The sequence below is a fragment of the Hesperophylax consimilis genome, chromosome 4 (assembly GCF_061612785.1).
Source record: "Hesperophylax consimilis isolate HC1 chromosome 4, BYU_Hcon_1.0, whole genome shotgun sequence".
Taxonomy (NCBI): domain Eukaryota; kingdom Metazoa; phylum Arthropoda; class Insecta; order Trichoptera; family Limnephilidae; genus Hesperophylax; species Hesperophylax consimilis.
This window is the reverse complement of record NC_142839.1, coordinates 23,553,258-23,577,645: the sequence shown is the minus strand read 5'-3', so window position 1 is coordinate 23,577,645 and position 24,388 is coordinate 23,553,258. Positions and strand designations below refer to the sequence as shown.

General features: G+C 32.6%; 1 protein-coding gene across 1 annotated transcript in view; it reads left to right on the top strand.

Moving 5' to 3' along the window:
* The first annotated feature begins 9,763 nt into the window (after positions 1-9,763).
* eys (eyes shut) overlaps positions 9,764-24,388 on the top strand; it is a 96,204-nt gene continuing 81,579 nt past the window's right edge. The window contains exon 1 of the mRNA XM_089631321.1: positions 9,764-9,891. The gene's annotated coding sequence lies outside the window, so the exon portion shown is untranslated. The remainder of the gene's footprint in view (positions 9,892-24,388) is intronic.

The following is a 24,388-nucleotide window of genomic DNA, read 5'->3' as shown; positions in this document are numbered from 1 at the left end:
TTAAAATGACGGCACAACTTTAATTTGCAATTATTAAATTATTTATAAATATAAATTATGTCATTCTACTTTTTACAGTGTGCCAGAGGAAAAAGTTTTGAAACTCACACCCATCGGCTTCGCCAAGTTCAATAAATATCTTTACCATTAATTCGACATTTTTACCATACTATTTTTTCCCATATCGCTTTTGAACACCTACATGTATTTGTTTAGATTGAGATGTTGTAGAGAACCGTCGAAAGTCATTTCTCTACAACATCTCAATCTAAACATTGAGAGGTTCTCTACAACATCTCAATCTAAACATTGAGATGTTGTAGAGAACCTCTCAATGTTTAGATTGAGATGTTGTAGAGAAATGACTTTCGACGGTTGAGACATGAGATGTTGTAGAGAACCGTCGAAAGTTATTATTCTATGTAAAAAAGTACCTAATTTATTTAAAAAATCGCAAAATCAATTATATTCGTCTCTATATAGAGCCAAAAGCACAACCGAATCTGAAAATAAAAATAATTAGTTAATTATACAAATATTAATAGACGTAGCAGCCAAACTTTTAAAATATGAACTAACAAACGAATTATTTTAAAAGCCATGATTTTGTTTGTATCCACACCGACTTATTGTCCACCGACTGACAAATAAAGTGTGCCAAAGAGAAGAACATCTAAAAAAACCTTTATGGGTGTAGTGACGGTCCACCCTACGTATGACGTACAACCCCTTTTGGGGTCTATTTATATATTTATACAGCACAGTGGGCTTTTCCGATGAGGCTGTAAGAACTTTACGACTCACCGCATCCTCCTTTGATCTTGTTTATCTTAATAAAGATACATTGAAAATGACATAGGCACAGGCAGCCTCCCAACTTTATACTCTAAAGATCGGAACAATATTCCGATATTATGTACATACAAACTTCTAAAGAAAATTCTACCTAAGAAAAAAATGATTACGTTAACTCAATTTCATGGTGATATTTTAAAATCTTTTTGAAAGTAAAAACTCGAGTTATGTAAGGGAGCTTTATTTTATGAAGAAATATACGCAATGTCGATAGTATAATTTTATTTTGTAACAATGTGCCAACCGATTTTTGTTCAACCTTGCCTTCATCAGGGCAGGTACAAATATCTACTCTGACGATAATAAAGGTGTACCGAAACCGGCTGACGTATTTTTATGTTTCAAAAATAGATTGAATTTTCAATTAAGCAAAATATTTGAAGAAATATAATTATAGTATTCTACAACTTTTATTGAATTTTTTTTAGAGGAATAAAAAAAAATATTCCGCTCGTGCAAAATATAAAATATGTTGCTAATTAAGGACGGGTTGTTTTTCACAGAATTTGAAGATTTCATAAAATTTCAAAAGTTAATTTTCAAGTTCTGTAAAGGTTCTATTCATGTTCTCTTACTATATCACTATTGGCCAATTGTTACACAAAACTGGAAATAATAACAGAACGTGGAAAATTCATGACCTTTGAAATTTGACGAATTGTTCAAATTCTCTGAACAACCCGTCCTAAGTATTCTGCCAATTCACATTCATTTTAGAAATTTTCATGTCTTAATAATAATGTTAATATTTTTTCATTGAATAATGAGTAACTGAATGTGATTCAGTGAACAACATTGAAAAACTGACATTTTTAAAAGAGGCATCTAATTACCGGGTTTTGCGAGCTTTAAAAAGAGTCATCTAATTACCGGGTTTTGCGAGCTTTAAAAAGAGTCATCTAATTACCGGGTTTTGCGAGCTTTAAAAAGAGTCATCTAATTACCGGACTTTTGCGAGCTTCAAAAAGAGTCATCTAACTATCGGGCTTTTGTGAGCTTTGGTTTTTACTAAGGATCTATGAGACCAAATAGACCACAGCTTTGGATTTCTGATAATGACGATAGATTAAAAAATCATCTTTTTTTTAACATTTATGAAAAATAAATCAATTTTACGAGCAAAATGGGAAGCTTTGGATGTGAAATTCGGGATCGTTTTCTTAGACTCCAAAATAGGCCAAATCAACCGAAACATTGGTTTGGTGATAATTATAGTGATTTATGATTTTGATTTGTGATAATAGTGATAGACTGGGCACGATTCAATAAAAATATCATCGATTCGTATCAACAATGAAAAATGCATAAAATTTACTAGCTAGTTGTGGAACACTCCCTATGTAGAAAACTTCGGCCTTTGCAGTTTTAGTAACGCGACGAAAAATGGCCTCTTAAATATGGCTGGACAGCAACATCTGTGTGCAAAGTTAGTCCTAAAAAAGGAAGTTGGCAAAAACTATGTGGGGTTTAAAGACCCCTTTTGTGAAAACAAGTTACCTGGTTCTCTTTAAATAAATAAATTAGAAGGTATGTAGGTAACACAATCAGCCATATATAATATACTTACAGTTCGTTGTATCAATCCCTTTTCAGTTTTCCAAATGACCAATCAAACGCAACTCGATGCGTAATTATTAATAGTGGTTCAATAAGTAAAGTGAAGTGATATATGGTCTGGTATACCTGTATTTTGTATTGTATATACAGTCTGTAACACGTGCACTGGTTTCCAAGTAATTCTATTCTAAATAATATATCCAGATGTTCGACTGAGAATAATATCTCAGTTGAATACAGCAGGGCAGAAAACCTTCCAGAGGTTGACGGCAATGTTTGAAGGTTGAAGAATTCACAGACACGTGCATTAGGGGTAAATTACTTAGGACGGGTTGTTTGAGAGAACTTGAACAATTCATCAAATTTCAAAGTTAGTTTCCAAGTTCTGTGAAAGTCCTATTGAAGTTCTATTATTAAATCAACATAGGCTAGTTGCTTCACAGAACTGAAAAAATAATAGAACTTTCACAGTCCTTGAAAATTAACTGTGAAATTTGATGAATTGTTTAAAGTCTCTGAAACAACCCGTTCTTATTGTCTCTCAGAGCACGTGAATAGTCCACGATGCTTGGATAAGTTTGTATTAGTAAAGTTAGTGCTCTAAATAAAAGGAATGTATTTTCAACATCAAAATAATTATTAGAGCTTTATTTTTATCTAGTATTTTTATTTCCAAAAATATTGATTAGGTGTTTTTGACCACAGGTTAAAATATTACTATTTTGGTCTGGATATTCGTTTAGGTAAACAAAAAATGTCAAGATATCTATGTATGTAATTTCTATAAATAAAATGTGTATTTGATACTTGTCCTTACTTTTCTGTCGTTTCATACAAAAATAATTAATAAAAAATTCAATTCTCTCGAGTTTTTTTTGCAAATTGCCGTCGGTAGCTTATGTTTCATAAAGGTGCACTCTTTAATTCTGTTCTGTGGTTAATTAACTGGTTTTCTCATTGTAACATCGTTTATATCATATTTCTCACCACAACGGCAAAGATTTCTGTGAGACCATATGACTTGTTCCCAAAGGCGAACAAATTATCCTGAATGGTTAACTATCCCGCAGCCAAGTGGAGGTGTAGGTAGTACCCAAAATCACCATCCTCCTTATATTAGCTAATACTTGACATATCATTTTATTATTTTACGTATTCCTGCGCAAATACATAAATTACCATTAATTGACTGAATAATTGGGATGTCTATAGTTTAAAAGCCATGCATGGGGTCGTCGGAAGACCCACTTAGTTACAGACGTTTTGTTTGGCATCTTGCCTGTCAAGAGTTAAATAGACATTTGCTTACGTGGTGGTGTGGCGGATGGATAAAAAGATTAGGTTATATGAATGAATGTTAGGAAGCTAAAGAATGAAACAAAGAAACATTATCTAAATGAATCCTGAGGATGAATTTAAACGAAAATAAAGTCTCAATACGCACCCAGTATCTTAGGGTATTATTTGTTGGTTGAGGTTTACAAGTGACTAGGGGCGTGTGTTTCAAACTAGTTCGAAAAACTTTTTATACCATCGATGTGCACAAATACATTCATAGTGTCCTCTTTAAAACGATTTGCCTTTACATACTTAATACTTTATTTGTACGCTATAATTACTTCTTTAACGTTAAAAAGTAGCATTAGATGGGAAAAAATGGTTGTGATTTAAAAATCGTTTATATTTTCTTCGCTCCAACAACCCAGTTTTCATTTTCATTTTCATTTTCATTTTCGTTTTCGTTTTCAATTTTTTTAAGGAATTTATCTTTTCCAAATTAAATAAATTTAATATAGAAGGTCGTGAGCACCTCGTAATAAGGGTAGCAGATTGAAATGCCGCAAACTTGACTGAACTTAATAGAGTTTACGAGCCCCTTGAAGTTCAAAGGTAGGTTGTCGTTATATTAGTATAGAATGCTTCTCCTACGAGCTTTGAGCAGTGGCGGCTCGCGTTTACACGGCGAAAACTTACTGATATAAAATACTGTAGATTTATTTAAAATCTGGTCAAATTATTCGTTTTACTGTTAAAAACGGGACTGCAGACCTTTAACGAATGAATTGAGAGAGTTCTCAACAAAGTATCAGTTAAAAGCGAATGCTTTATGAGGACGGCGTAACACGTGTTCATACAAATACTGATATTGATATTGACATACTAATATTGTCACATTCCGTCATGATATTTACTAGGAAAAGAACACGTGTTCTCGATACATTCTGAATGACTAATATTTTATCAGGAAATTGGCGTGGTAACACTTTTTTAACAGGTTATTTTTTCTCCGTGTGGAGATATATTTTTATAGCCAAAACGAACAAACAAATACCTCTTCGGATGAGTAGGTATAATATCATTCTAGGTATTAAATATAAATGGTGAAAATTAATCGTTAGTTTTGTGTCGCTATTTTAATATCAAGAGTCCCAATCGCCCACAACCGCCTGGAGCCAGTGATACTATTGATTCCCCAATTGTATACTTATATTGTGAGGCTGAAGCTAGAAAGGAGGGAAAGGAGACGGTGATGAGGTATGTGGAGGAAATACCTGGTTATAAACGTGGCTAAAGCCAATTCAGACAACGTTTCAATTCTGAAGAGTGGTCTTTCACAAGGGCGATACTGAGAGTATCTCCCACGTATATTATTCACAAAAAATGTATATTATTCAATAGGCTCATTTTTTTATGTTACAGCAATTATAAGAGCTCCTTTGTAACTTCTCTTATTGCTACATTCGTCGTTTATAACAATATGAAGTAACAACGAAGATATCAGCGGTATCCCTTAAATAGTATGTTTCAATGATATAAAGAGTAGGTACGTATTTAAATAGAAGTTTTATATAAATTGCCAAGGTATTTGATCGAGTTGATCATGACACTTTACTACTCAAAATGTTCAAACTTGGCTTTCGATCAACAAACATTTATCTTATTACCCTCCTATTTGAAATCCAGAAACCAATATGTGTTAAAAAATGGACATAAATCTAAAAAAATCATGTGATGTCAGGTGTTCCCCAGGGGTCAAACCTTGGTCCTCTGCTGTTCCTCATAATTATAGACGACATCCAGGTGTGTGTAAAATATATCAAATGTCTTCTGTTTACAGATCACCTCAAACTTGATGGAAATGATCTCTTACCAAGACTGCTTACAAATGCAATCTGACCATGATGCCGTAGCAGAATAGTAAGAAAGAAACAAGAATATCAGAATGAAAAGATTGTACTGTCACTCTGATACGATCTTATATCTACACATAAAAATGTTACATTGAAGGTGTAACATTGATGTGAGATCGAACTGCTTCCGACTGCTAATCGATGACCATCTCAATATAACTCTTTGTTATTATTTTTTCGTATGAAACAATTACTTTGTGACATTTTATATTTAAATAAAATACTTTGTTAAATAACCACGGGTTTTTATTAATTTTACATAAATCATCACAGTGATAATTCATCACATCTTTAAAAAGTTATATAAAGTCATGGAAATTGATGAAACAAAAACTTTATTAACTGGGTTAAGTAGGTTAGGTTAGGTTAAAAAAAATGTTCATCGTTTCTAATGACTTTATATCACTTTTTAAAAGTGTGTTGAATTGTCACTGTGGTGGGTTATCATGGAACCAATTTTCACACATCTACCGGTTTCGCTTCAGTCAAGTTTCATCAGGATGTTAGTTAAAAACTTTAAAAGTTTTTAACTAACAAAGTATTTTATTTAAATATCTTTGCTATTAAATTGTTATTGTTATTACTGTTATTTTAGTTATTAGTTGGGACGGCATATTATTTAATTAAATTTTGTTAGTTAGTAAAAAAACGCTTTCTTGAAAATCTAAAAATCGCAATCCCTGAAAAATCACGAAAACCCTAAGAAATTCAAACAAACGTAATAAATTTTTCAATTTTGCAATACAACTTGAATAATTTTCCTAAACAAATATATTTTTTTATTATTACAGATGGTGATGATACACTGATGAAAATTTGTTAAGGCCTACAATCCCGTTTTTAACCGGCTTACCAATGATTTTAAGAGATTCTTAATATATTAGCAATACTCATTTTTCTCCGTGTATTATACACCTACTCAAACCATTCTAAAATAAACACATTAATTTAATAAGTTTATAATTCTCTTAAGCATCTGACGTAATCCGTACGCATTATCTTTCACATTCACGTGATTACGCGTATTACGTTTGATGTTAAAAATGACAAAATAACTCCAACTTCTTTTGTTATTGTTTTTCTGACGTACTTACATATTTCTCATTGTGTTGTATTGTCGGTAAAAATAGCACAAAAATACGGAGTCGTGCAATGTGCAATGCGTTAAACACGTTATTTTTTAAATGCCGGTGACCAGTGTAGTTTTCCCTTGTTTGGGTCAGATATCGAAGTGTTAAAGTATAAGAAAATAATATTGTGCAATCAATGAAATATCCAATTCGGGCGCTGCTGCTACTATTCGAACTAAATCTAAATAATTTATGCATTTGGGAACATATCGAGGGATTTCGACGCAACGCACAAATCATAACCACAAATCAGAATTTTGGCTTCTTCGTCAGAATCTGAAGCATACTCGAACGGTGAAATCTGACTTTATGAAACATGTTTCTTATTTTGTTGAGTAATTTCCATCATGAGATACGTGCTCTAAAATACTTATTTTAAACTGTCTAAATAATAGATAAGACACCAATTAAAAAAACTCCACACAAGAGGCCTTGAGAAAAATAATTTCCTTCTTTTTGAGTAGAGGAAGGAGTGAACATTGCTTTTCACAACCGAGCTATTTAACTTAAGAACGAATAAATGACCTGTTCTCATTTATCAAATGTCAACCGTGTACAAATGTTGGGCGCTCGTTTGGCGTCTTTGCCGACTATGCACCGGTGTCGAAGGGATCAATGATGCTAGTACCTCGGAGCACCTTCCATTTTAATACCGGTAGAATAGGAACAGCATTCCCACCTGACACCTCTGCTCTAGAGATTGTAATCTGCTTATTGATAGTGGAATCTATCTTTTGTTGACTCCGCGTTTTAGAATGATACACAACACAAGGACTACGATATCGCTACATAATAACTTATGTTAAGGCAATGCCATACGTAGTCATTCAAAATCATGTGTTTTTTGTTTGAAAATTTGCTCATCTAGAAATGTTTCAGATGCTTTAATTAAATACTGCGAGTAGAATACATCTTGGCCTTTGAAATAATCGAGTATTTTTTAGATAAGTCTTTTTATAAGCCCAGAAAAAAATAATGTAAAGGCCCATGAAAACTGCCTTAAAGTTCAAAATCTCCTACTTACGAACCCATTTTCGGTTATGATTTTATTGTATAATGTGGCAAATTAAGTTATTTATAAAATGATCGAAAAAAATTTAATATTTATGCCTGAACATCCACAAAATAAAATAAAAGGCACTTTTTGGCCATGTTTTTTTCTTGCATAAAAAAAAACAGGCGGATGGTGTTAAGCGGGAATTTAAACCTTATCGCCATCTACGTAAAGGTTGTTATTGATAGCAGCTCAATTTAAAATATTACACGACGTAGTGCATCGCCTTAAAGAAAAAAACTTAAAATAATGTTGTCTGTCAAAAGATTTAATTTAATAAAAAACACTAATTCACGAAAAATATCATATTACATATTTTACATTTCACATAGTCATCATTTTGAGCTTTTTCGTGAATTATGGAGGGAATATTATACAAGGATCCAAAGGCTAGTTATCATAGCTAGTTTAAATTAAATATGTTGAGTGCATTTAAAACATCCGTGGGTATTTTTCTAACAATAAATTCTATAATATCTACCTTCACACACACAAGGCATTCTTCGCAAAAGAGTGTTTTTTTATATCTATAGTCTATATCTTCATCTTTTTCATATTCCCGCACTCCACCAAATCCTTTTACAAAGTATTCCATAGATCCCTGGCTCCGGACTGTAAGACTACCTTTGTTACATACAATAAATCGATGTCTATGCGTGCGCGTCTAAACCTCGTAATATAAGTTATTTTTGCCGTTCGTTAACCCCGAGCCTTCGTTTTATAAATATATAATTCATTTCCATAAAAAAAGAAAACCGAACAACGCGGAATCGATGAATTTCCACTTTACTTAAATAGTTATGAGCGATTCCATTTTAACGACGCTATAAAAATGGTGTCATTCGTAAACATAGGCAGCAAGCACCTAAATGTGTTTTTTTTTAAGTTTGTGGTTTTCATTAAAGGTTAGATGGGATGACTTCAAGCATGCGACATGAACTTTTCCAAAAAATATTTACGACAAATGTTGAGTTTTATCAGAATTTATTGAAAAAAATTCTAAATTTTATACGCAGAAATTTTCCAAGCGATAAATTTGAGATTCATTGCCCAAATTTGGGACACTTTCACGATAAAAAACAGTAACAAGAAAAAACCCTTCGTTTATTTTAAAAGGCTTTTAGGGTATAATACTATAATGTCGGTTGTATACTATGTTCATATTGTTCATAGCTGGGAAGGGCTCATAGCTCATACACTTAGCGGTCAAATGGAATGTGTTTAATTTGAAATATATCCTACATTATTGTTTGGGGTAACATTGAAAGTGCCAACTAATGTTTCGCAAACAAAAAGCTTTTGCCTCCCTTGACCGGAGTAGCCTGTGGCCTCATGTGTGTAGAAAAGTTAGCAATGTACTGTTACCGGTGGAAGGTATTAGGAGAGGTGCGCCGCAGCAAACATCGGTAAACCCTCGGGGAGCGAGTCACGGCCCGTGTTGTTTACTGGTCTCCATGGTTACTACAACTGCCTATATCGCTACCCGTACAGTCCTACAGGGCGAGCGGCTAGCCATGTCATCTCTACAGCGATAACGTTTGTAGTTATAAACACGCGAAACCACAACCAAGATACACCCTTTAATCAAAATTATGACACAATTTGTACCAACGTCTAAGCATGTACACTCAAACTAAAAAACTTTTTTACTAAGGGTGTTTTTACTTAACGAATTTTTTTCTTTGTAAAGAAATGGACGGAAAACCGCAGACCTAGTCTACGTTGTGCGACGTGAAAATGGAACACAATAAAGGAACAAATCAAATCCATCACAACAAAATAATATTCATACTAATGGAGTGACTTTTTTATAATGTGGTTGTATTTTGCTTGTTTGTTGTGAAAATGCATCCCATTAGTTTAGTTTTCCGTATCAGTCCTGTCGAGTTTTCCACCCTCAAACCGTCCTCCGAAACGAATCCGCCGTCAGTATGTTTCTGGCCGTCACGGAGACAGGACGTATCCTTGCGCGTCCAGAAGGCCTGTACAGAAAGAGGCTCGCGTTGTGATGATTGGCCGCTACTCCGTCAGAGTGGGGGCACGTTGCAAGATTTGAATTTTTAAAAAGGACGCCGTGAATACAAGAGTGGCATTTTCTGAACACGTGAGTTTTTTCCAAATTTTTATTCAAAAGTTCATCAGCTTAGAACTTTCAGCTTTTGGCTTTCATGAACCTAGTTACATGATTAAAAGTACTAGTTACACAGGGACATTCTTAACTTTGCAGTCAGTAAGGTAGATTATGTAGATACAAAAATAGGTTTAAAAAATAGTTCATTAGTTTCTCATTTTACTGTATTTTATTCTATGATTATGTCAACCTAACCTAACCTCAACAAGTTTCAACCCTTTTTTTCTAAACATTTTTAAATATGGAACATATTCAATAGCTCGTGATGGAAATGAGAAATCCATAGAAAACTGAGCATATTTCATGACGCCAGAGCGCATCCAAGAATTTTTGATGCCTAAGAAAGATAAAACCTTAGTTTTTCCATGAATAAAAAAAAGAAATTATTTTAAAGCTGATTTAATGAAAAGAATACAAATATGGTTGCCATTTAATATTTTAATTTCAAGATGAAACGAATATAATTATATCAATAAGCTTACAAATACCTTCAGCAGTATTAAATAGTATTTCTCTCGACCTTCTAATTAATATACCCTAGCCACGCTAGACTAGATCTAGGCTAGAGGTGGCCTAGTCGAAAGGGGGGATTCCTAGATAACGTTTACAACATCACTTATACACTTTAATGGCACTAATCAAAGAAAATTTCCATAATATTAACCTAATATTTTACGCCATTCTATCGCAGGGGTCGGTGGAGTGAATAAAGCCGTATAAAACTGAACTTTTCAACCGTAAAATGCTAAATTAACTACAGTTGTTGTTTAATGCATTTCTTCGGCAAATACATAATAATACACCTCCTTTAAATAGCTTTAATGTCTCCTTTTGACGACCTACGTGTGGAATACATAAGACAAAAAAAATCTTAGTGTATCTTATACTACCGCAAACATAGGTGATATACACAAAAATCGCTTGGCAAACAGAATTTTAAAACGGTAGAAGCGCAAAAGCATGTATTTATTTATTTTGTGAATAATTACATAAAAAAGTTAATCAAGAGAAATTGTCACAAATAATCTTAGGCATAAAACTGTATTTTTTTAAAGTTGTTTCATATAAGCGTTCATAATTTTCTACTGAAAAAAATATTTAGTTCTTCAATATATATTTTTTTTGTAAAACCGCACACGAGTCCCAACTGCTCCCAGCCATCTGGAGCCATTGAGACTATGGCATCCCTAACTGGTGTATTTTGTGAGGCTGCAGGTAGTGGGGAAGGGGAGGAGATGGGGAAATACCTGGTTGTTCAGATCTAGTCACCAAACACGGCCAAAATCATTTCAAGCAACGTTTCAATTCTGAATGGTGGTATCACACCAGGGCGATACTAAGAGTATCTTCCACTCCGGAATGTGTCACAAATATACTGTTTATTGTTTTAAATCCATAAATTATGAAATAACACAAATTAATCAAATAACATCTGCCGGGATTGGAACCCGTGACCTCTGGCTTGCTACTTTAGAGCCTTACCCCTCAACCACGGAGGCCCCCAAAATCACTTTGTGGTGTCATTTTTATTAAAATAAAATAAATAATTATTTATAACTTTTAAAGTTTATATTTGTACTGTCCTGATGAAGGTTGAGTTCAACCGAAACCGGTCGACGTATATAAATGTAATAAAGTGGTTTAAAACAAAGATATTCTTTCATTTGTATAATAATGTCAAGCCACAAAGTGTTTGCTTCCTTCGATAATTATTTATTAGTTTACCCTCATATTTTATATGAATTAATTAAAATGTTATTTTAATTTTCTCAAGCGAAACGATATGAAAAACTTCTATTTATCAAAAGTATATTTTTGGTATTCATAGCGTAAACCGATTCGTAGCAAAGATTGAGGGGAAGCTACAAGCCAAAAATGTGTATATTTTTGGTATACATTATATTGTAGGTAATAGGCATTAAAATCGCTTGACAAACGGGGTCTAGAAACGTTCAATTTCAATCACAAAACTGGTTTTTATTTATTTTGTAAATAATTTAAATAAGAAAGCATAAAAGTTAATCAAATGAAACTGTCACAGATAATCTTAGCTATAATACTGATTTTTTTAAAGTTGTTTCCTTTACGCGTTCGTACATTTCTATTGAAATGTATTTTTTTAGTGACTTACATTTATATTTTTTATTTAGTAATTTATTTTTTTATTCGTATTCTACTCAAGCGAAATGATAGGAAAACCTTCAATTTATCTAAAGCATATTTTTTGGTATTCATAATGTACACCAATTCGTTATAAAGATTAAATAGTGTTTTGGCATTAAGCTTCGCCTTAATGGAAAATAGTGATTTCAATGATAGCTTCGCCCTTTGGCCCCAGAATCAGAGGTACGAATCTCGGCGAGCGCTAATATTTAATAATAGTAATTGTATTTGCATATTATATCAAAAATGTACTTGCCAACCTTCCTCTTTTTCTTACGCATCCCCAGTTCACCCAGAGTTGCAACTTACCCCAATTGTGGACGTCATAGTCTCACGGATACAAATACAAGGCACAATTCTTAAGAGTTTTTTAAATTAAGAATATATTTATATGCCAACAATGTAGTGGTAACCCTTTCAGACTTGAATTAAGACTGGCAGTGATAGAAAATATTTGTGGCTTGATAAGAATTTTTTTTCCAATTGTTTAGAATTTATTGCTACTTTAATTTGAAAGAATATAAGGTCTTGGACGGCGTGCTTCACATAAAATCACTAATCGTAGACTGTATACAAAAAATGTAATATTTTGATAAATTCAAAAAATATTATATAAATTCAAACATTGAAAAACACCTTCAAACTTATATAATAAAATTAAAAAATACGGGAGAAAAATTCGGTCGAGATTAAACACAAAATCATTTTTAAAAATGTAAAAATGGCTACTGCCTGAACTAGTGGCTGAAATTCAGTAAAATAATAGACCGCAAATTAGAAAATAAACTTAATAATGTTTGCTCTAGATAGTTTTTTGAAATCGAAAAAATAAATAATAAATATAAACGGTCTGAAAGGGTTATATAAATACAATACCTTACCAGCACGTTTCAGAGTAGCCTACCTTGTACCCTAAGTATCCTCCTTGAGCACCATTTGAAATCTTGCAATGGATTTAGCCATGTTTAGTGACCAGCCATTTGAAAAACCTACTACTACTTCTTAATCCCTCTCTTTCCCAACTCCTTCCCATTCCCACTCTATTTAGTTCTAAAACATACCCCAATTCGTTATTTCAAATTCATTGTTACTAGCGGATACTTCACCGGTTGACACAATCAAGTAAACTACGTACGTAAACTACTTACGTCAAAATGTGTATGCAACCGATTGTTTTTCCAAGTAAAAAAAATGATGTCATAGTTCCACTGGCTCCACCAGATCTGACTCTTGTATGGTATTCATATAGTAATATGTTATGCTTACCAGAAAATGTGCGTGGTATTATGCCATAAATTATGAACTTAAAAAAATAGCGATGAATGCGTGCATTTTCCTTATTTTACTGTTCGGGGATCATGGTATAGGTTATTGATAAAACAAGGTTTGACTTTTACCGCCCGAACGCACATCCCAAAGAAATCGATACGAGAATGAGACTACTAAATCATGTTTAATGGATGTCACCGTGTTCAACAGGTATTCACCGTAATATTATGTATATTATAAGACAGGTAAATAACTAAGCGGAATCGATTTAACAGCTTTAAGAATAAACAAAGAATGAGTTTTATACGATTTAAGGATAAAAATTGTGAGGCTTGGAATGCAAATTATATTCTTTTAGATATTGTAGGGTAGGAGAAAATTGGGGATGAGAGGTAAAATGATAAAGGTGGGGGTTTAGTTTGCTATGTAGATCTAATATCTTTTAGCGAAGTAATAACTTTTACTGCATTTTTACGTGATGTAAAAGATTTCTATTATTTGCAATTTTTCTACCTGGCTTCCTCGAGTTTCAACATTCTTTCAAAGATTTATTATTCTCGTTGCGCATTATTATTATATGCAAAATATGGAAAACCACAAAACATGATAACAGTTCGATCTGTACCGATTTGAAAGAAGTCTGATGTCACCAACAAATAAAGACAGAGTTTCAAATTTCTAACGAAATAATATATATATATATTTACTTTCTGTGAATACTTAGTTTTGAAGCTCTTAAAAAATGTTGTTTTTGAAGATAATTTCTACACATTTGCCGAGTTGAAAAAATGTTATGTTAAATTCTGTCTCTAAGTATACGAAAATTACAAAAACACATCTCATTCTGTTAGTCAACATCTTTTTAAATTGTTTTTTTAATGAATACCACAAAATAGTCCCAAATGCTCCCAACCGTCTGGAGCCAATGTGACTAAGGCTTCCCCAATTGGGGCATGTTGTAAGGCTGAATGTTATGGGGAGGGGAAGGAGATGAGGAAGAAAATGGTGCGGGACTACCTAGCTGTTCAGATCTGGTCACCAAACACTTCTAAAGCCATTTCAAGTGACGTTTAAATTCTGAACGGTGGTCTTATACCTTACACCAGGGTGATACTAAGAGTGTCTTCCCCCTGAAATGTACCGCAAGTATACTATAAGTTATTTTAAATGAATGGGAAACAACACATATTAATAAAATACAATTTAGTTGCGCCCGTCGGGAGTTGAACCCGCGACCTTCGGCTTGCTAGTCTTACCCCTCGACCACGGAGGCCGTCAAAAATCAATCAAATCTTGTAGGTATAAAAAAAATCGATCACAAAAAAGATTTTTGTTTTAAATAAGTTATGCTTTATTAAATATTTTCGCTTACGCCTATTAATCATAATCGATTTTCTGTAATAGAAAGTTCCCTCTAACATTCGTATTTACATTATCTCCCTTACAAACCATCTTCTTTTTTAATGCCATGTGCGGAGCCTTGAGGAACAGCTGCGCGACCTTTTTCATACGAAACTTAAATTTTGATTTTAGGCTGAAATACCCAACCGAACTGAATATTTTTAAAACCAAAAGTTGCAATAAATATCTAGTAAGGATATGTGCTATTTCTACTTTAGAAAAAAAATGTCACGGGATGCCAAAATTTCGTTCACAATTTTTAGCCCAAAGTCAAGTACGTCCCAACATCCTTTATATAATCTGTAATTTACTTTTTTATGTGAATATTTACTTTAAATGTTGATTTTTGCTATTTGCTCCTGGCAGGTATCAAATTTATCAATACGTCTCTTCTCTCTTCTCTCTTCTCTCTTCTCTCTTCTCTCTTCTCTCTTCTCTCTTCTCTCTTCTCTCTTCTCTCTTCTCTCTTCTCTCTTCTCTCTTCTCTCTTCTCTCTTCTCTCTTCTCTCTTCTCTCTTCTCTCTTTTTCTTCTCTCGTCTCTCGTCTCTCTTATCTTTTCGCTCTTCCTTTTATTTGTTGTACTTTATTTGTATTATTTTCATTTCATTCATTTAGTTGCTTTCTTTTTTTTATATTCTATAATTGCCATAAATATAATATGGATAAATTAAATTGCATAAAAATATTGATTTTATTATTATATTAATCTGAATGCACTATGTATATTTATGTAAGAGCCCAAAGGGAGTATATTAATGGTTAAATTTAAAAAAAAAAAGATTTTCCACAACTTGCTTTTGATTAACAATTTTTATCGCGTCATTCCACTAGACCACGGATGCCAGATCTTGCGTTAACCACGCGTTGTTGATTATAAATTACAAATTAAATATGCTGAAGACATTACCGTAACCCTTTCTTGTACATTGTGACCCAGAGGAATCCGCTTTGTATATTCGTGGCTTGGATGTTATGTAAATCTATCTTGCAAACCTTACCTTAATACGAGAGCCAGTTAATTTGATTAATCATTAAAACGGAGCAGAACCCCCTGAAGCCTTACAAGATGGTAAACTACTTCTTGGTGAGATATAATTGATAGGATAATAATTAATTGCTCATTTGGCCGATCAGGAATAAAGGCGGAGTGCTTTTCCATTTCACTGAGCGGCCCGGCCCGATGGAGGTATTATGTAAATATGAAGTTATTCACGAGCTTTGCCTTTCCACGTCCCGTATATCTACGTTCTACGGTTCTACGTTCTGGATATTTACGTTTCCCTTCGACGTATTTGTTTATTTAGTATATAAGATAAATATATGGGTATCAATGATGTAGTTTATTTGGTATTTGTATAACCGAGGAGGCTTTTTTAATTAGGGCAGAGATATTGCATTAAGTATTAATTCTACTATTTACACAACAAATATAAATTTTCAATGATATCGATTGACAACTCTTTGAGTTTTACGAGAACAAACATAAGCTGGCTAAATTTTTATATATTAAGACTACATTTTTATATATTAGTTTCTAGAAACCAGTTAGAATTTAACTCAACCACTTGAAATGCATTTTATAATAAAATACATTGTCCTGCCACAGACCGCTTTCTATGTAGGGAAGTTAAAATTTGTGGTTGTATATATTTTTGCATTAGTAATCTGAAAAAAAAATCTAATTTTTTGGGTCCACACTATCCTGTATTTCAAGCTGGAACCAACATTACACATTCACGAAATTTCATTGAAATCTTTTGGGTGGTTTCGGAGATTAGCGTGTAGGAACAGTGAAGCGATCATATGAAGCGAAAATGAGTTGGGGACGTCTGAGGAAGACATGACGCCAAGTGATTCATTTCTCACTAGTCAATGAGTTGGAATAATAAGTAAGCATTTTTATTAGTCGTATTTACGGATGATGAGCTTATTTATATTACTGGTAAGGATTATGAAAATATAATTGAGAAAATCAATAGCGATATAAACAATGTGTTCAAATAGCTGAAAATTAAACTTAAACTCAACATCTCGAAAACGAATCCATGATCATTGGTAACTGAAAGTTTGGTGAGTTTCAAAAAGGCTAAAAAGGTGTCTTTCCTTGGAACAATTAGGAAAAAATTTCTATAAAAAAAACGAATTTACTAATTCACAAAACAATTATTGCACTACACATCTACTATTCCAGTATTATACTGTTTTATCATTCTCAATCGTAAGTATCGTAGTAATGAAGGTAGCTTAAAAAACTCCAAATAATCCAGAATAGAACAATGATACATTTTTCGAAGGATAATAAATATAAATCAATACAAAATTGCTTAAGGAATTAGACATTAGAATGCGTGTTTTAACAATTTACTACCGACATTCATTAGAGACCTACATTATAATATAGATTTCTACACACACCATGCAAGACACAAAGAAAACATTTGACTAAAAGTTGAACAAATCAAAACACAGGATTGTTTACTGTTTATTATGCAGTGTATAAAGGCATAGAAATGTACAGCTTAGTTCCCGGTCAAATTAAAAATTTACCTATATTAAGCATATAGAAAAATGTAAGAAATATGTATGTAATAAGTGTTAGAAATAAGCAAAGTGTAAACTAAAATATGAAATGTACGTCTGTTTACATTAGACATCATAAAGTGGATCTACATTGAGTTAAATAAATAAAAAATAATAATGAGTCTGGCGGTAACCGTCATTTAGTCTCTGCCTAGGAGGAAACGGCGAGATGATTAGTTAGTAAGATTGTAAATCAATGTAATATGTCAATCAATGCCACATTTCTGGCTGGTCCAATCGCTCCACTCATTCTCGGCAGGACTGCCAGACGACTGCAACTTAGGTGCTTTGGTCAAGTCACAATCTCATCCTAATGTTTTTTTTATAATTCTTGTAACTTTTTACTCTTTATCTTAATAAAATTTTAGCAGAAACACTAATTAGTGGAGATGAGATTTAATCCAGTTATATAATTCATGTACGCACTCGCTTACTGCCTACTAACACTGGATGCCTGGACATTGGGGGTCTACAGTCATTTTTATAAAAAAGTATCTTCCTTTAAAAATAAAACATCAGAGGCTTGACGTGTACGGTGGAAGGAAGAAACCATCTGTTTCCTTAGAACGCCCTTGGAAAAGTGGTAGGCCTCCAAATGCCGTATTCAAAATAACAGAACTCTGTCTTCAAACACACTCCTTTCAAAAATCATAGAACGACTGATTTTTACATATTGAATTTATTCATGTAACAAAATCGTACCGTCAATACAATTTTTAGTATTATTTCACCCGCCATGCTAGGGATGTATCCGTGTTATGGTGGGTAAAGTTTACATATTGAATTTATTTATACAGGGTGTATCGGCACTAACCCGACAAACTTTAACCAGCTATTCCTTAGCACATTTGGAGTAAAAAATGCTATGGGCACTTTGCTGTCCGGTAGCATTTTTTTTCAATTAAAAACAAAAAAAATAAAAATTTCCACACTACATCACTGTCATTGGCATTGCTTTTCGTGTTCAACAGCTGTTATAAGCAAGTATGTCGAAAAGCGTCTTCGCTCTTTCGCACACACTAAATAATAATAGTTAAAAATGAGACGAATGGTGCCGTGCCATTTCGTTGTGATTGTAAAAGTGCGCCAATATAGGTACACATGTACATTATTCAACGGAATTCGAATAAAATATTGCCAGAAGGGTTTTCAAACTTTGAAAAGGGATAAAATAGTGGTGACATGTGGTGAAAATATGAATAGTAAATTTTTTATTTAAAAAAAACGTTACCGAACAGCAAAGTGCACATAAGATTTTTTACTCCAAATATGCTAAGGAATAGCTGGTTAAAGTTTGTCGGGTACGTGCCGATACACCCTGTATATTAAAATTGATGATAGTATTTATCAAATGTATTACACAATTTAGATTGATTTCTAAATATTTTATATGGTAATTAAATTAAGTAAATCAAATAAGTATTGTGATACATGTTTGGGTATTATCATTAAACTATATTTCAGATGTAATAATACTCGTACACAACGTTATTTGTGTTTTCGGTTTCGGTTTTTAGGTCAGATTAGGGAGACGGTTGAAGATTTTATGAGTTAGGTAGATGAATTGTCTTCTGACACAGTATGTAGTTTAGGTACTTTGTGGTGCCGGTTGGTTTTATAATTCTGGTGGTGTAATTGTCTTAGCATTCATTTTAGATGGAGTTGTTTAAGATATTATACTTGATGAGTAGTCAAATGAGGGAATATCTTGTCGGTCGCTTGTTGATAATATGTATTACCATTTTTTGGGCTTTTTGTAGAGGATCGATAATAGTTTGAGCATATCCACCACAAATGATAAGTTTCAAATGTTATAAGGTATCCCCAGTTTTGGACGTATGTCTCAAATGTTATAATGTATCCCCAGTTTTGGACGTATGTCTCAAATGTTATAATGTATCCCCAGTTTTGGACGTATGTCTCAAATGTTATAATGTATCCCCAGTTTGGACATATTTCTCAAGTGTTATAATGTATCCCCAGTTTTGGACGTATGTCTCAAGTGTTATAATGTATCCCCAGTTTTGGACGTATGTCTCAAGTGTTATAATGTATCCCCAGTTTTGGACGTATGTATCAAGTGTTATAATGTATCCCCAGTTTTGGACGTATGTCTCAAGTGTTATAATGTATCCCCAGTTTTGGACGTATTTCTCAAGTGTTTTAATGTATCCCCAGTTTTGGACGTATGTCTCAAGTGTTTTAATGTATCCCCAGTTTTGGACGTATGTCTCAAGTGTTATAATGTATCCCCAGTTTTGGACGTATGTCTCAAGTGTTATAATGTATCCCCAGTTTTGGACGTATGTCTCAAGTGTTATAATGTATCCCCAGTTTTGGACGTATGTATCAAGTGTTATAATGTATCCCCAGTTTTGGACGTATGTCTCAAGTGTTATAATGTATCCCCAGTTTTGGACGAATGTCTCAAGTGTTATAATGTATCCCCAGTTTTGGACGTATGTCTCAAGTGTTGTAATGTATCCCCAGTTTTGGACGTATGTCTCAAGTGTTTTAATGTATCCCCTGTTTTACCGATTTTCGATAGGTTCTCATGCCGCCGCAAAAGTTATATGGGATGATATGTATTATATATAATTGAATACATATTGTAAAGAGTCTGGGCTGCACACCGGTACTGTTCGTCGGATTCGTATTTAAATAACTGTAGAACAAACACGCCATTCCTACCACTCACACTACACTGACTTACTCAAATGAAGGGAAAATAAAGATTGGCTGCTGTTTTCTCAAAACAAATTAAAAATGCCCTTTTTTCAAATTCTGTACCCATTAAATTATATTTCAAACAGACTAATGCCATACTAAATATAGGGATTATCGAACAGTACTGTAAAATAAAAAGGTATCTCTTTGCAAAATACTTCACATTTTTGACAATTATTTCGTAATGTGATTTTTTTTTTGCCATGTGATATTTTTGTAATGTGATATATATTTTTATTGTAAAGTGGTATTTTAATTTTTAGTAATGTGATGTGGAATGTTACAGCATTTTTTGTTTTGATATGTTTATTCTTGGGTAGCGTCCAATTTATTTAACGAAAAGTAGTTCATGTTTTTAATAGGATAAGCTGCAGTGTGACGAAATCGGTTTGCATTATAAACTTTATAATAGTTTAATTAAGCGGGTAACTCGATCGGAATGATTTTACTAAATTTTATTACAAACTAAAAAGAACAACATAGTTACGTCAATTAAAATGAAATTAACACTTTTAAATTAACTTAAAATTATTTTTAAATATCATGTGAAATCACACTGCATAATTTCTGTATTAACGTTGTTAAATAAAATATATATCCTGATTAACATTATTTTAACACATGAACCATTCATATTATCAATCATACCAATTTCAGTTGTATGTGATGATGTGAAAAATTTCAGCGTAATGTAATGCGAAACATTATTCGCGTTCAATAAAACTTTCATTTTCAAAATTGAAGCTCACTGTGGGAACCCAGCGATAAAATCAGATTTTAATCTATCAAATGTATATTTCTTTTTTTTTTTTAATTTTCTCTTCTAATCTGAATCAAGGATGCTTTTAAAGTTTTCTAACGGTGTTCATTCGAAAGGTTAATTCTCTCTAATTATTTTTTTGATACGCACATTCTGATGATTCTGAGGAAAATATTTTAAAAATGCTTTTAACTTCACAAATCCTCCAATTATAATATCCCCAGTTACATATAATGTACATATATCATTGTGCACTTATCCAGTATATTTAAATCCCTTTAATGGGGCTAAAAGATTAGGCTATACGCATTACGGCTTAGCCTATTTCAGCATATCGCTCACCGTACAATCCCAATGGAAAAGTATGGCAAGCGATATGCTGAAATGGGCCAAGCCTCGAGAATATGGCGTGGTCTGTCACAGGCTTTACATAATATTATGTGCAAAAAAGGGAAATAATCTATAGGTATATGTGAGTGTGTATGTGTGCGAGGGTAACTTTGGACGTGTGTGTGTGTGTCGTACGACGGTGATTGCCGTGACTCCTCAGAAAATAAAAAAAGCCTCATTTCTCATTCGTAGAAGATTGAGAATGACTGGGAATTTCCAGATCAAATTGAAATAAAATCAGTTAACGAGAGTGGATGAAAATTTGAATACAATCCACCAAAATAGGTACTGACGAAGCTTGTTTTTTTATCTACTTGAAAAAATTCTGCTGGAATTTAAATAATCACACAGAAAATATTTGAATATGTGTACTGAAGAGGAAACTACAAGCCAAAAATTTGTATATTCTTAGTATACCTTATATTGTAGGTAATAGGCATTAAAATCACTTGACACACGGAGTCTAGAAACGTTCGATTTCAAGCACAAAACTGGTTTTTATTTATTTTCTAAATAATTTTATAATAAAGCAAAAAAGTCAATCAAGTGAAACTGTCACAGATAATCTTAGCTATAATAATGTATTTTTTAAAATTTGTTGCCTTTATGCTTTCATACATTTCTATTGAAAAAATTTTTTTTCAGTAGTTTACATTTATATTTTTTATTTAGTAATGTATTTTTTTATTTGTATTCTACTCAAGCGAAGCAATAGGAAAACCTTCAATGTATCTGAAGCATATTTTTTGGTATTCATAATGTTCACCAATTCGTTATAAAAATTAATCAAAAGAGTGATTTGGCATTAAGCTTCGCCTGAAGCAGAAAACCTCTATAACAATCAGCTCTAGCATTATGAAATTTGCACAGCTTCTTTATGTCTGAAGTATTTTCTGCTTGCAAAATTATTTTCAATGGACTATGGAGATTTGGAATATTCATTCCAAAAGATTTATGTGAATACCGCACAAGACTCCCAACCGTCTGGAACCAGGGAGACTACGGCATCTCCAACTTGGGAATGTTATGAGGCTTAAATGTTTTTGTTTACAAAAATTCTGTTGAAACTCGGTCACTGAACTGTACAGGTTAATAACTAATTACATTATACGTAAGACAGCTATACAGTCCAAATATTTACATTATTCGAGACGCGAATAAAATATGCCACCCCTCCGGCCCACCCTATTCCGGGCAACCCCACTCTCCCCTATACTAACGTTTTTTTACATTGAATCCCATCCGATCCAAATCTTGCTCAGTTGCATTCTAGGTCCTGAGGAAAATATTCTCACCCGCCGTAGATCTGACTCTTATCTTGTCTAAATCAATTTTTGTTTACCTTCATCGTTTTTATAAAGGCTTTGCGAAAAAACAATTGGCTTAAACACGGAGAAAAATGATCCTGTTTAAAAAGTGATAGCATTCCAATTTCCTTCTAAAATATTAGTCATTCAGGATATATCGGAACACGTGTTCTTTTCGTAATAAATATCATGACGCAATGCGACAACTATGTCAATATCAATATCTGTATTTGTATTACAATTTGAGGTTTTACTCATTGAGTTATTCCAACAATAAAAATAAAGTAAAAAATAAAATAAAAAAAATAAAAATAAATATGGGGGCCTCAGCACGGGTAAACAACCCAGTGAGGCCAACATTACTAAATTGAAATATGAAATATTGTAAAAAAAATGTATCAACAATAAAAAAATAAAAAAATAAAAAAGTTTTTAGCTGCTATTCCAGCTCTCTTGGATGACAGCGAAAAATCCATTATTTTCAAGGTTAATGACAATTTCTAAACCTTAGTGGAGCTGAAATCGCCCCTTGTAACTGGTAAGACCGGGCACAGACATATAGTATTAAGATAAATCATTAATACGTTTAAACATATTTTAGTTTTCTATTTTAAATAATTAAATTAGGAGGAATGTAATATAGGTAGGTAACTAATCATATTAGTTTTTTTCTATTTTAAATAATTAAATTAGGAGGAATGTAATGTAGGTAGGTAACTAATCATATTAGTAGTTTTCTATTTTAAATAATTAAATTACGAGGAATGTAATGTAGGTAGGTAACTAATCATGTTAGTAGTTTCCTATTTTAAGTAATTAAATTATGAGGAATGTAATGTAGTTAGGTAACTAATCATATTAGTAGTTTTCAATTTTAAATAATTTAATTAGGAGGAATGTAATGTAGGTAGGTACCTTATCATATTAGTAGTTTTCCATATTAAATAAATAAATTAGGAGGAATGTAATATAGGTAAGTTCCTAAACATAAGATTTTTACTGCACTTTTTGTTACAAAGCCTTATTACAGCTTTTGGCAAATAGTTTTTTCCATAAAAATCCTCTTTCATTATTTAAAAATGGTTACCTTACCTTGTTTGACCTTTGCTACTGTGGATTTTAAATTTTACATTATCTTTTTACATTAGCTTTTAAATTACCTTTTATTTTTTTTTACATTAGCTTTTAATAGGGTGCTTTTTTAAATAAAGTTTTAATTTAAAATTGTTAGCATTCTTCATATTCAATTGGGAATATGTCGGCACGTAGCGAGAAACATACTATGAGTGTTTTAGTTTCAATATCTTCGTAGGGATTAGATTTATTGGGAAAAAGAAACAGAGGTCGGGCTGTGCGAGGGCTGGCGATTTTTGTGTAGGTCTCTTCCTTGTTGACTCCTTTCTTAACTTAAAAAAAATCTCTGCACAACTTCTTCAAAGTTGACATTATTATGTATATAATATTTCATAGATCAACATTTTGGACTCTTAAACGGTGTACAGAAATTAGTGGTACAATGGGAAAATTGATGACTACAATACATTTAGAGCGGATTTTTAGGTATAACTTATTGAACCGGTTCCAAAAGGTTTTTATAACCCTTAAAATAAATACCCTGAAATGAATGCTTTTATCGAAATGTTCATAATTTTAAAAAAATGCATTTTTTGGGTTCTCTGTGTAATGTAGATTCAACATTTTCCACTTGCACCACTAGTTTCTGGACACCGTGTATTAAAATAACAAAATGTTTATTTTAGTTCTGAATTGAAATCAATTATATCAACTTATAAAACAATGTTTTCCATTTGAGAGCAAAAAATATTACCTCTCACAAAATAAATCTAAAAAATGATTTTAAATGTGTTCAAA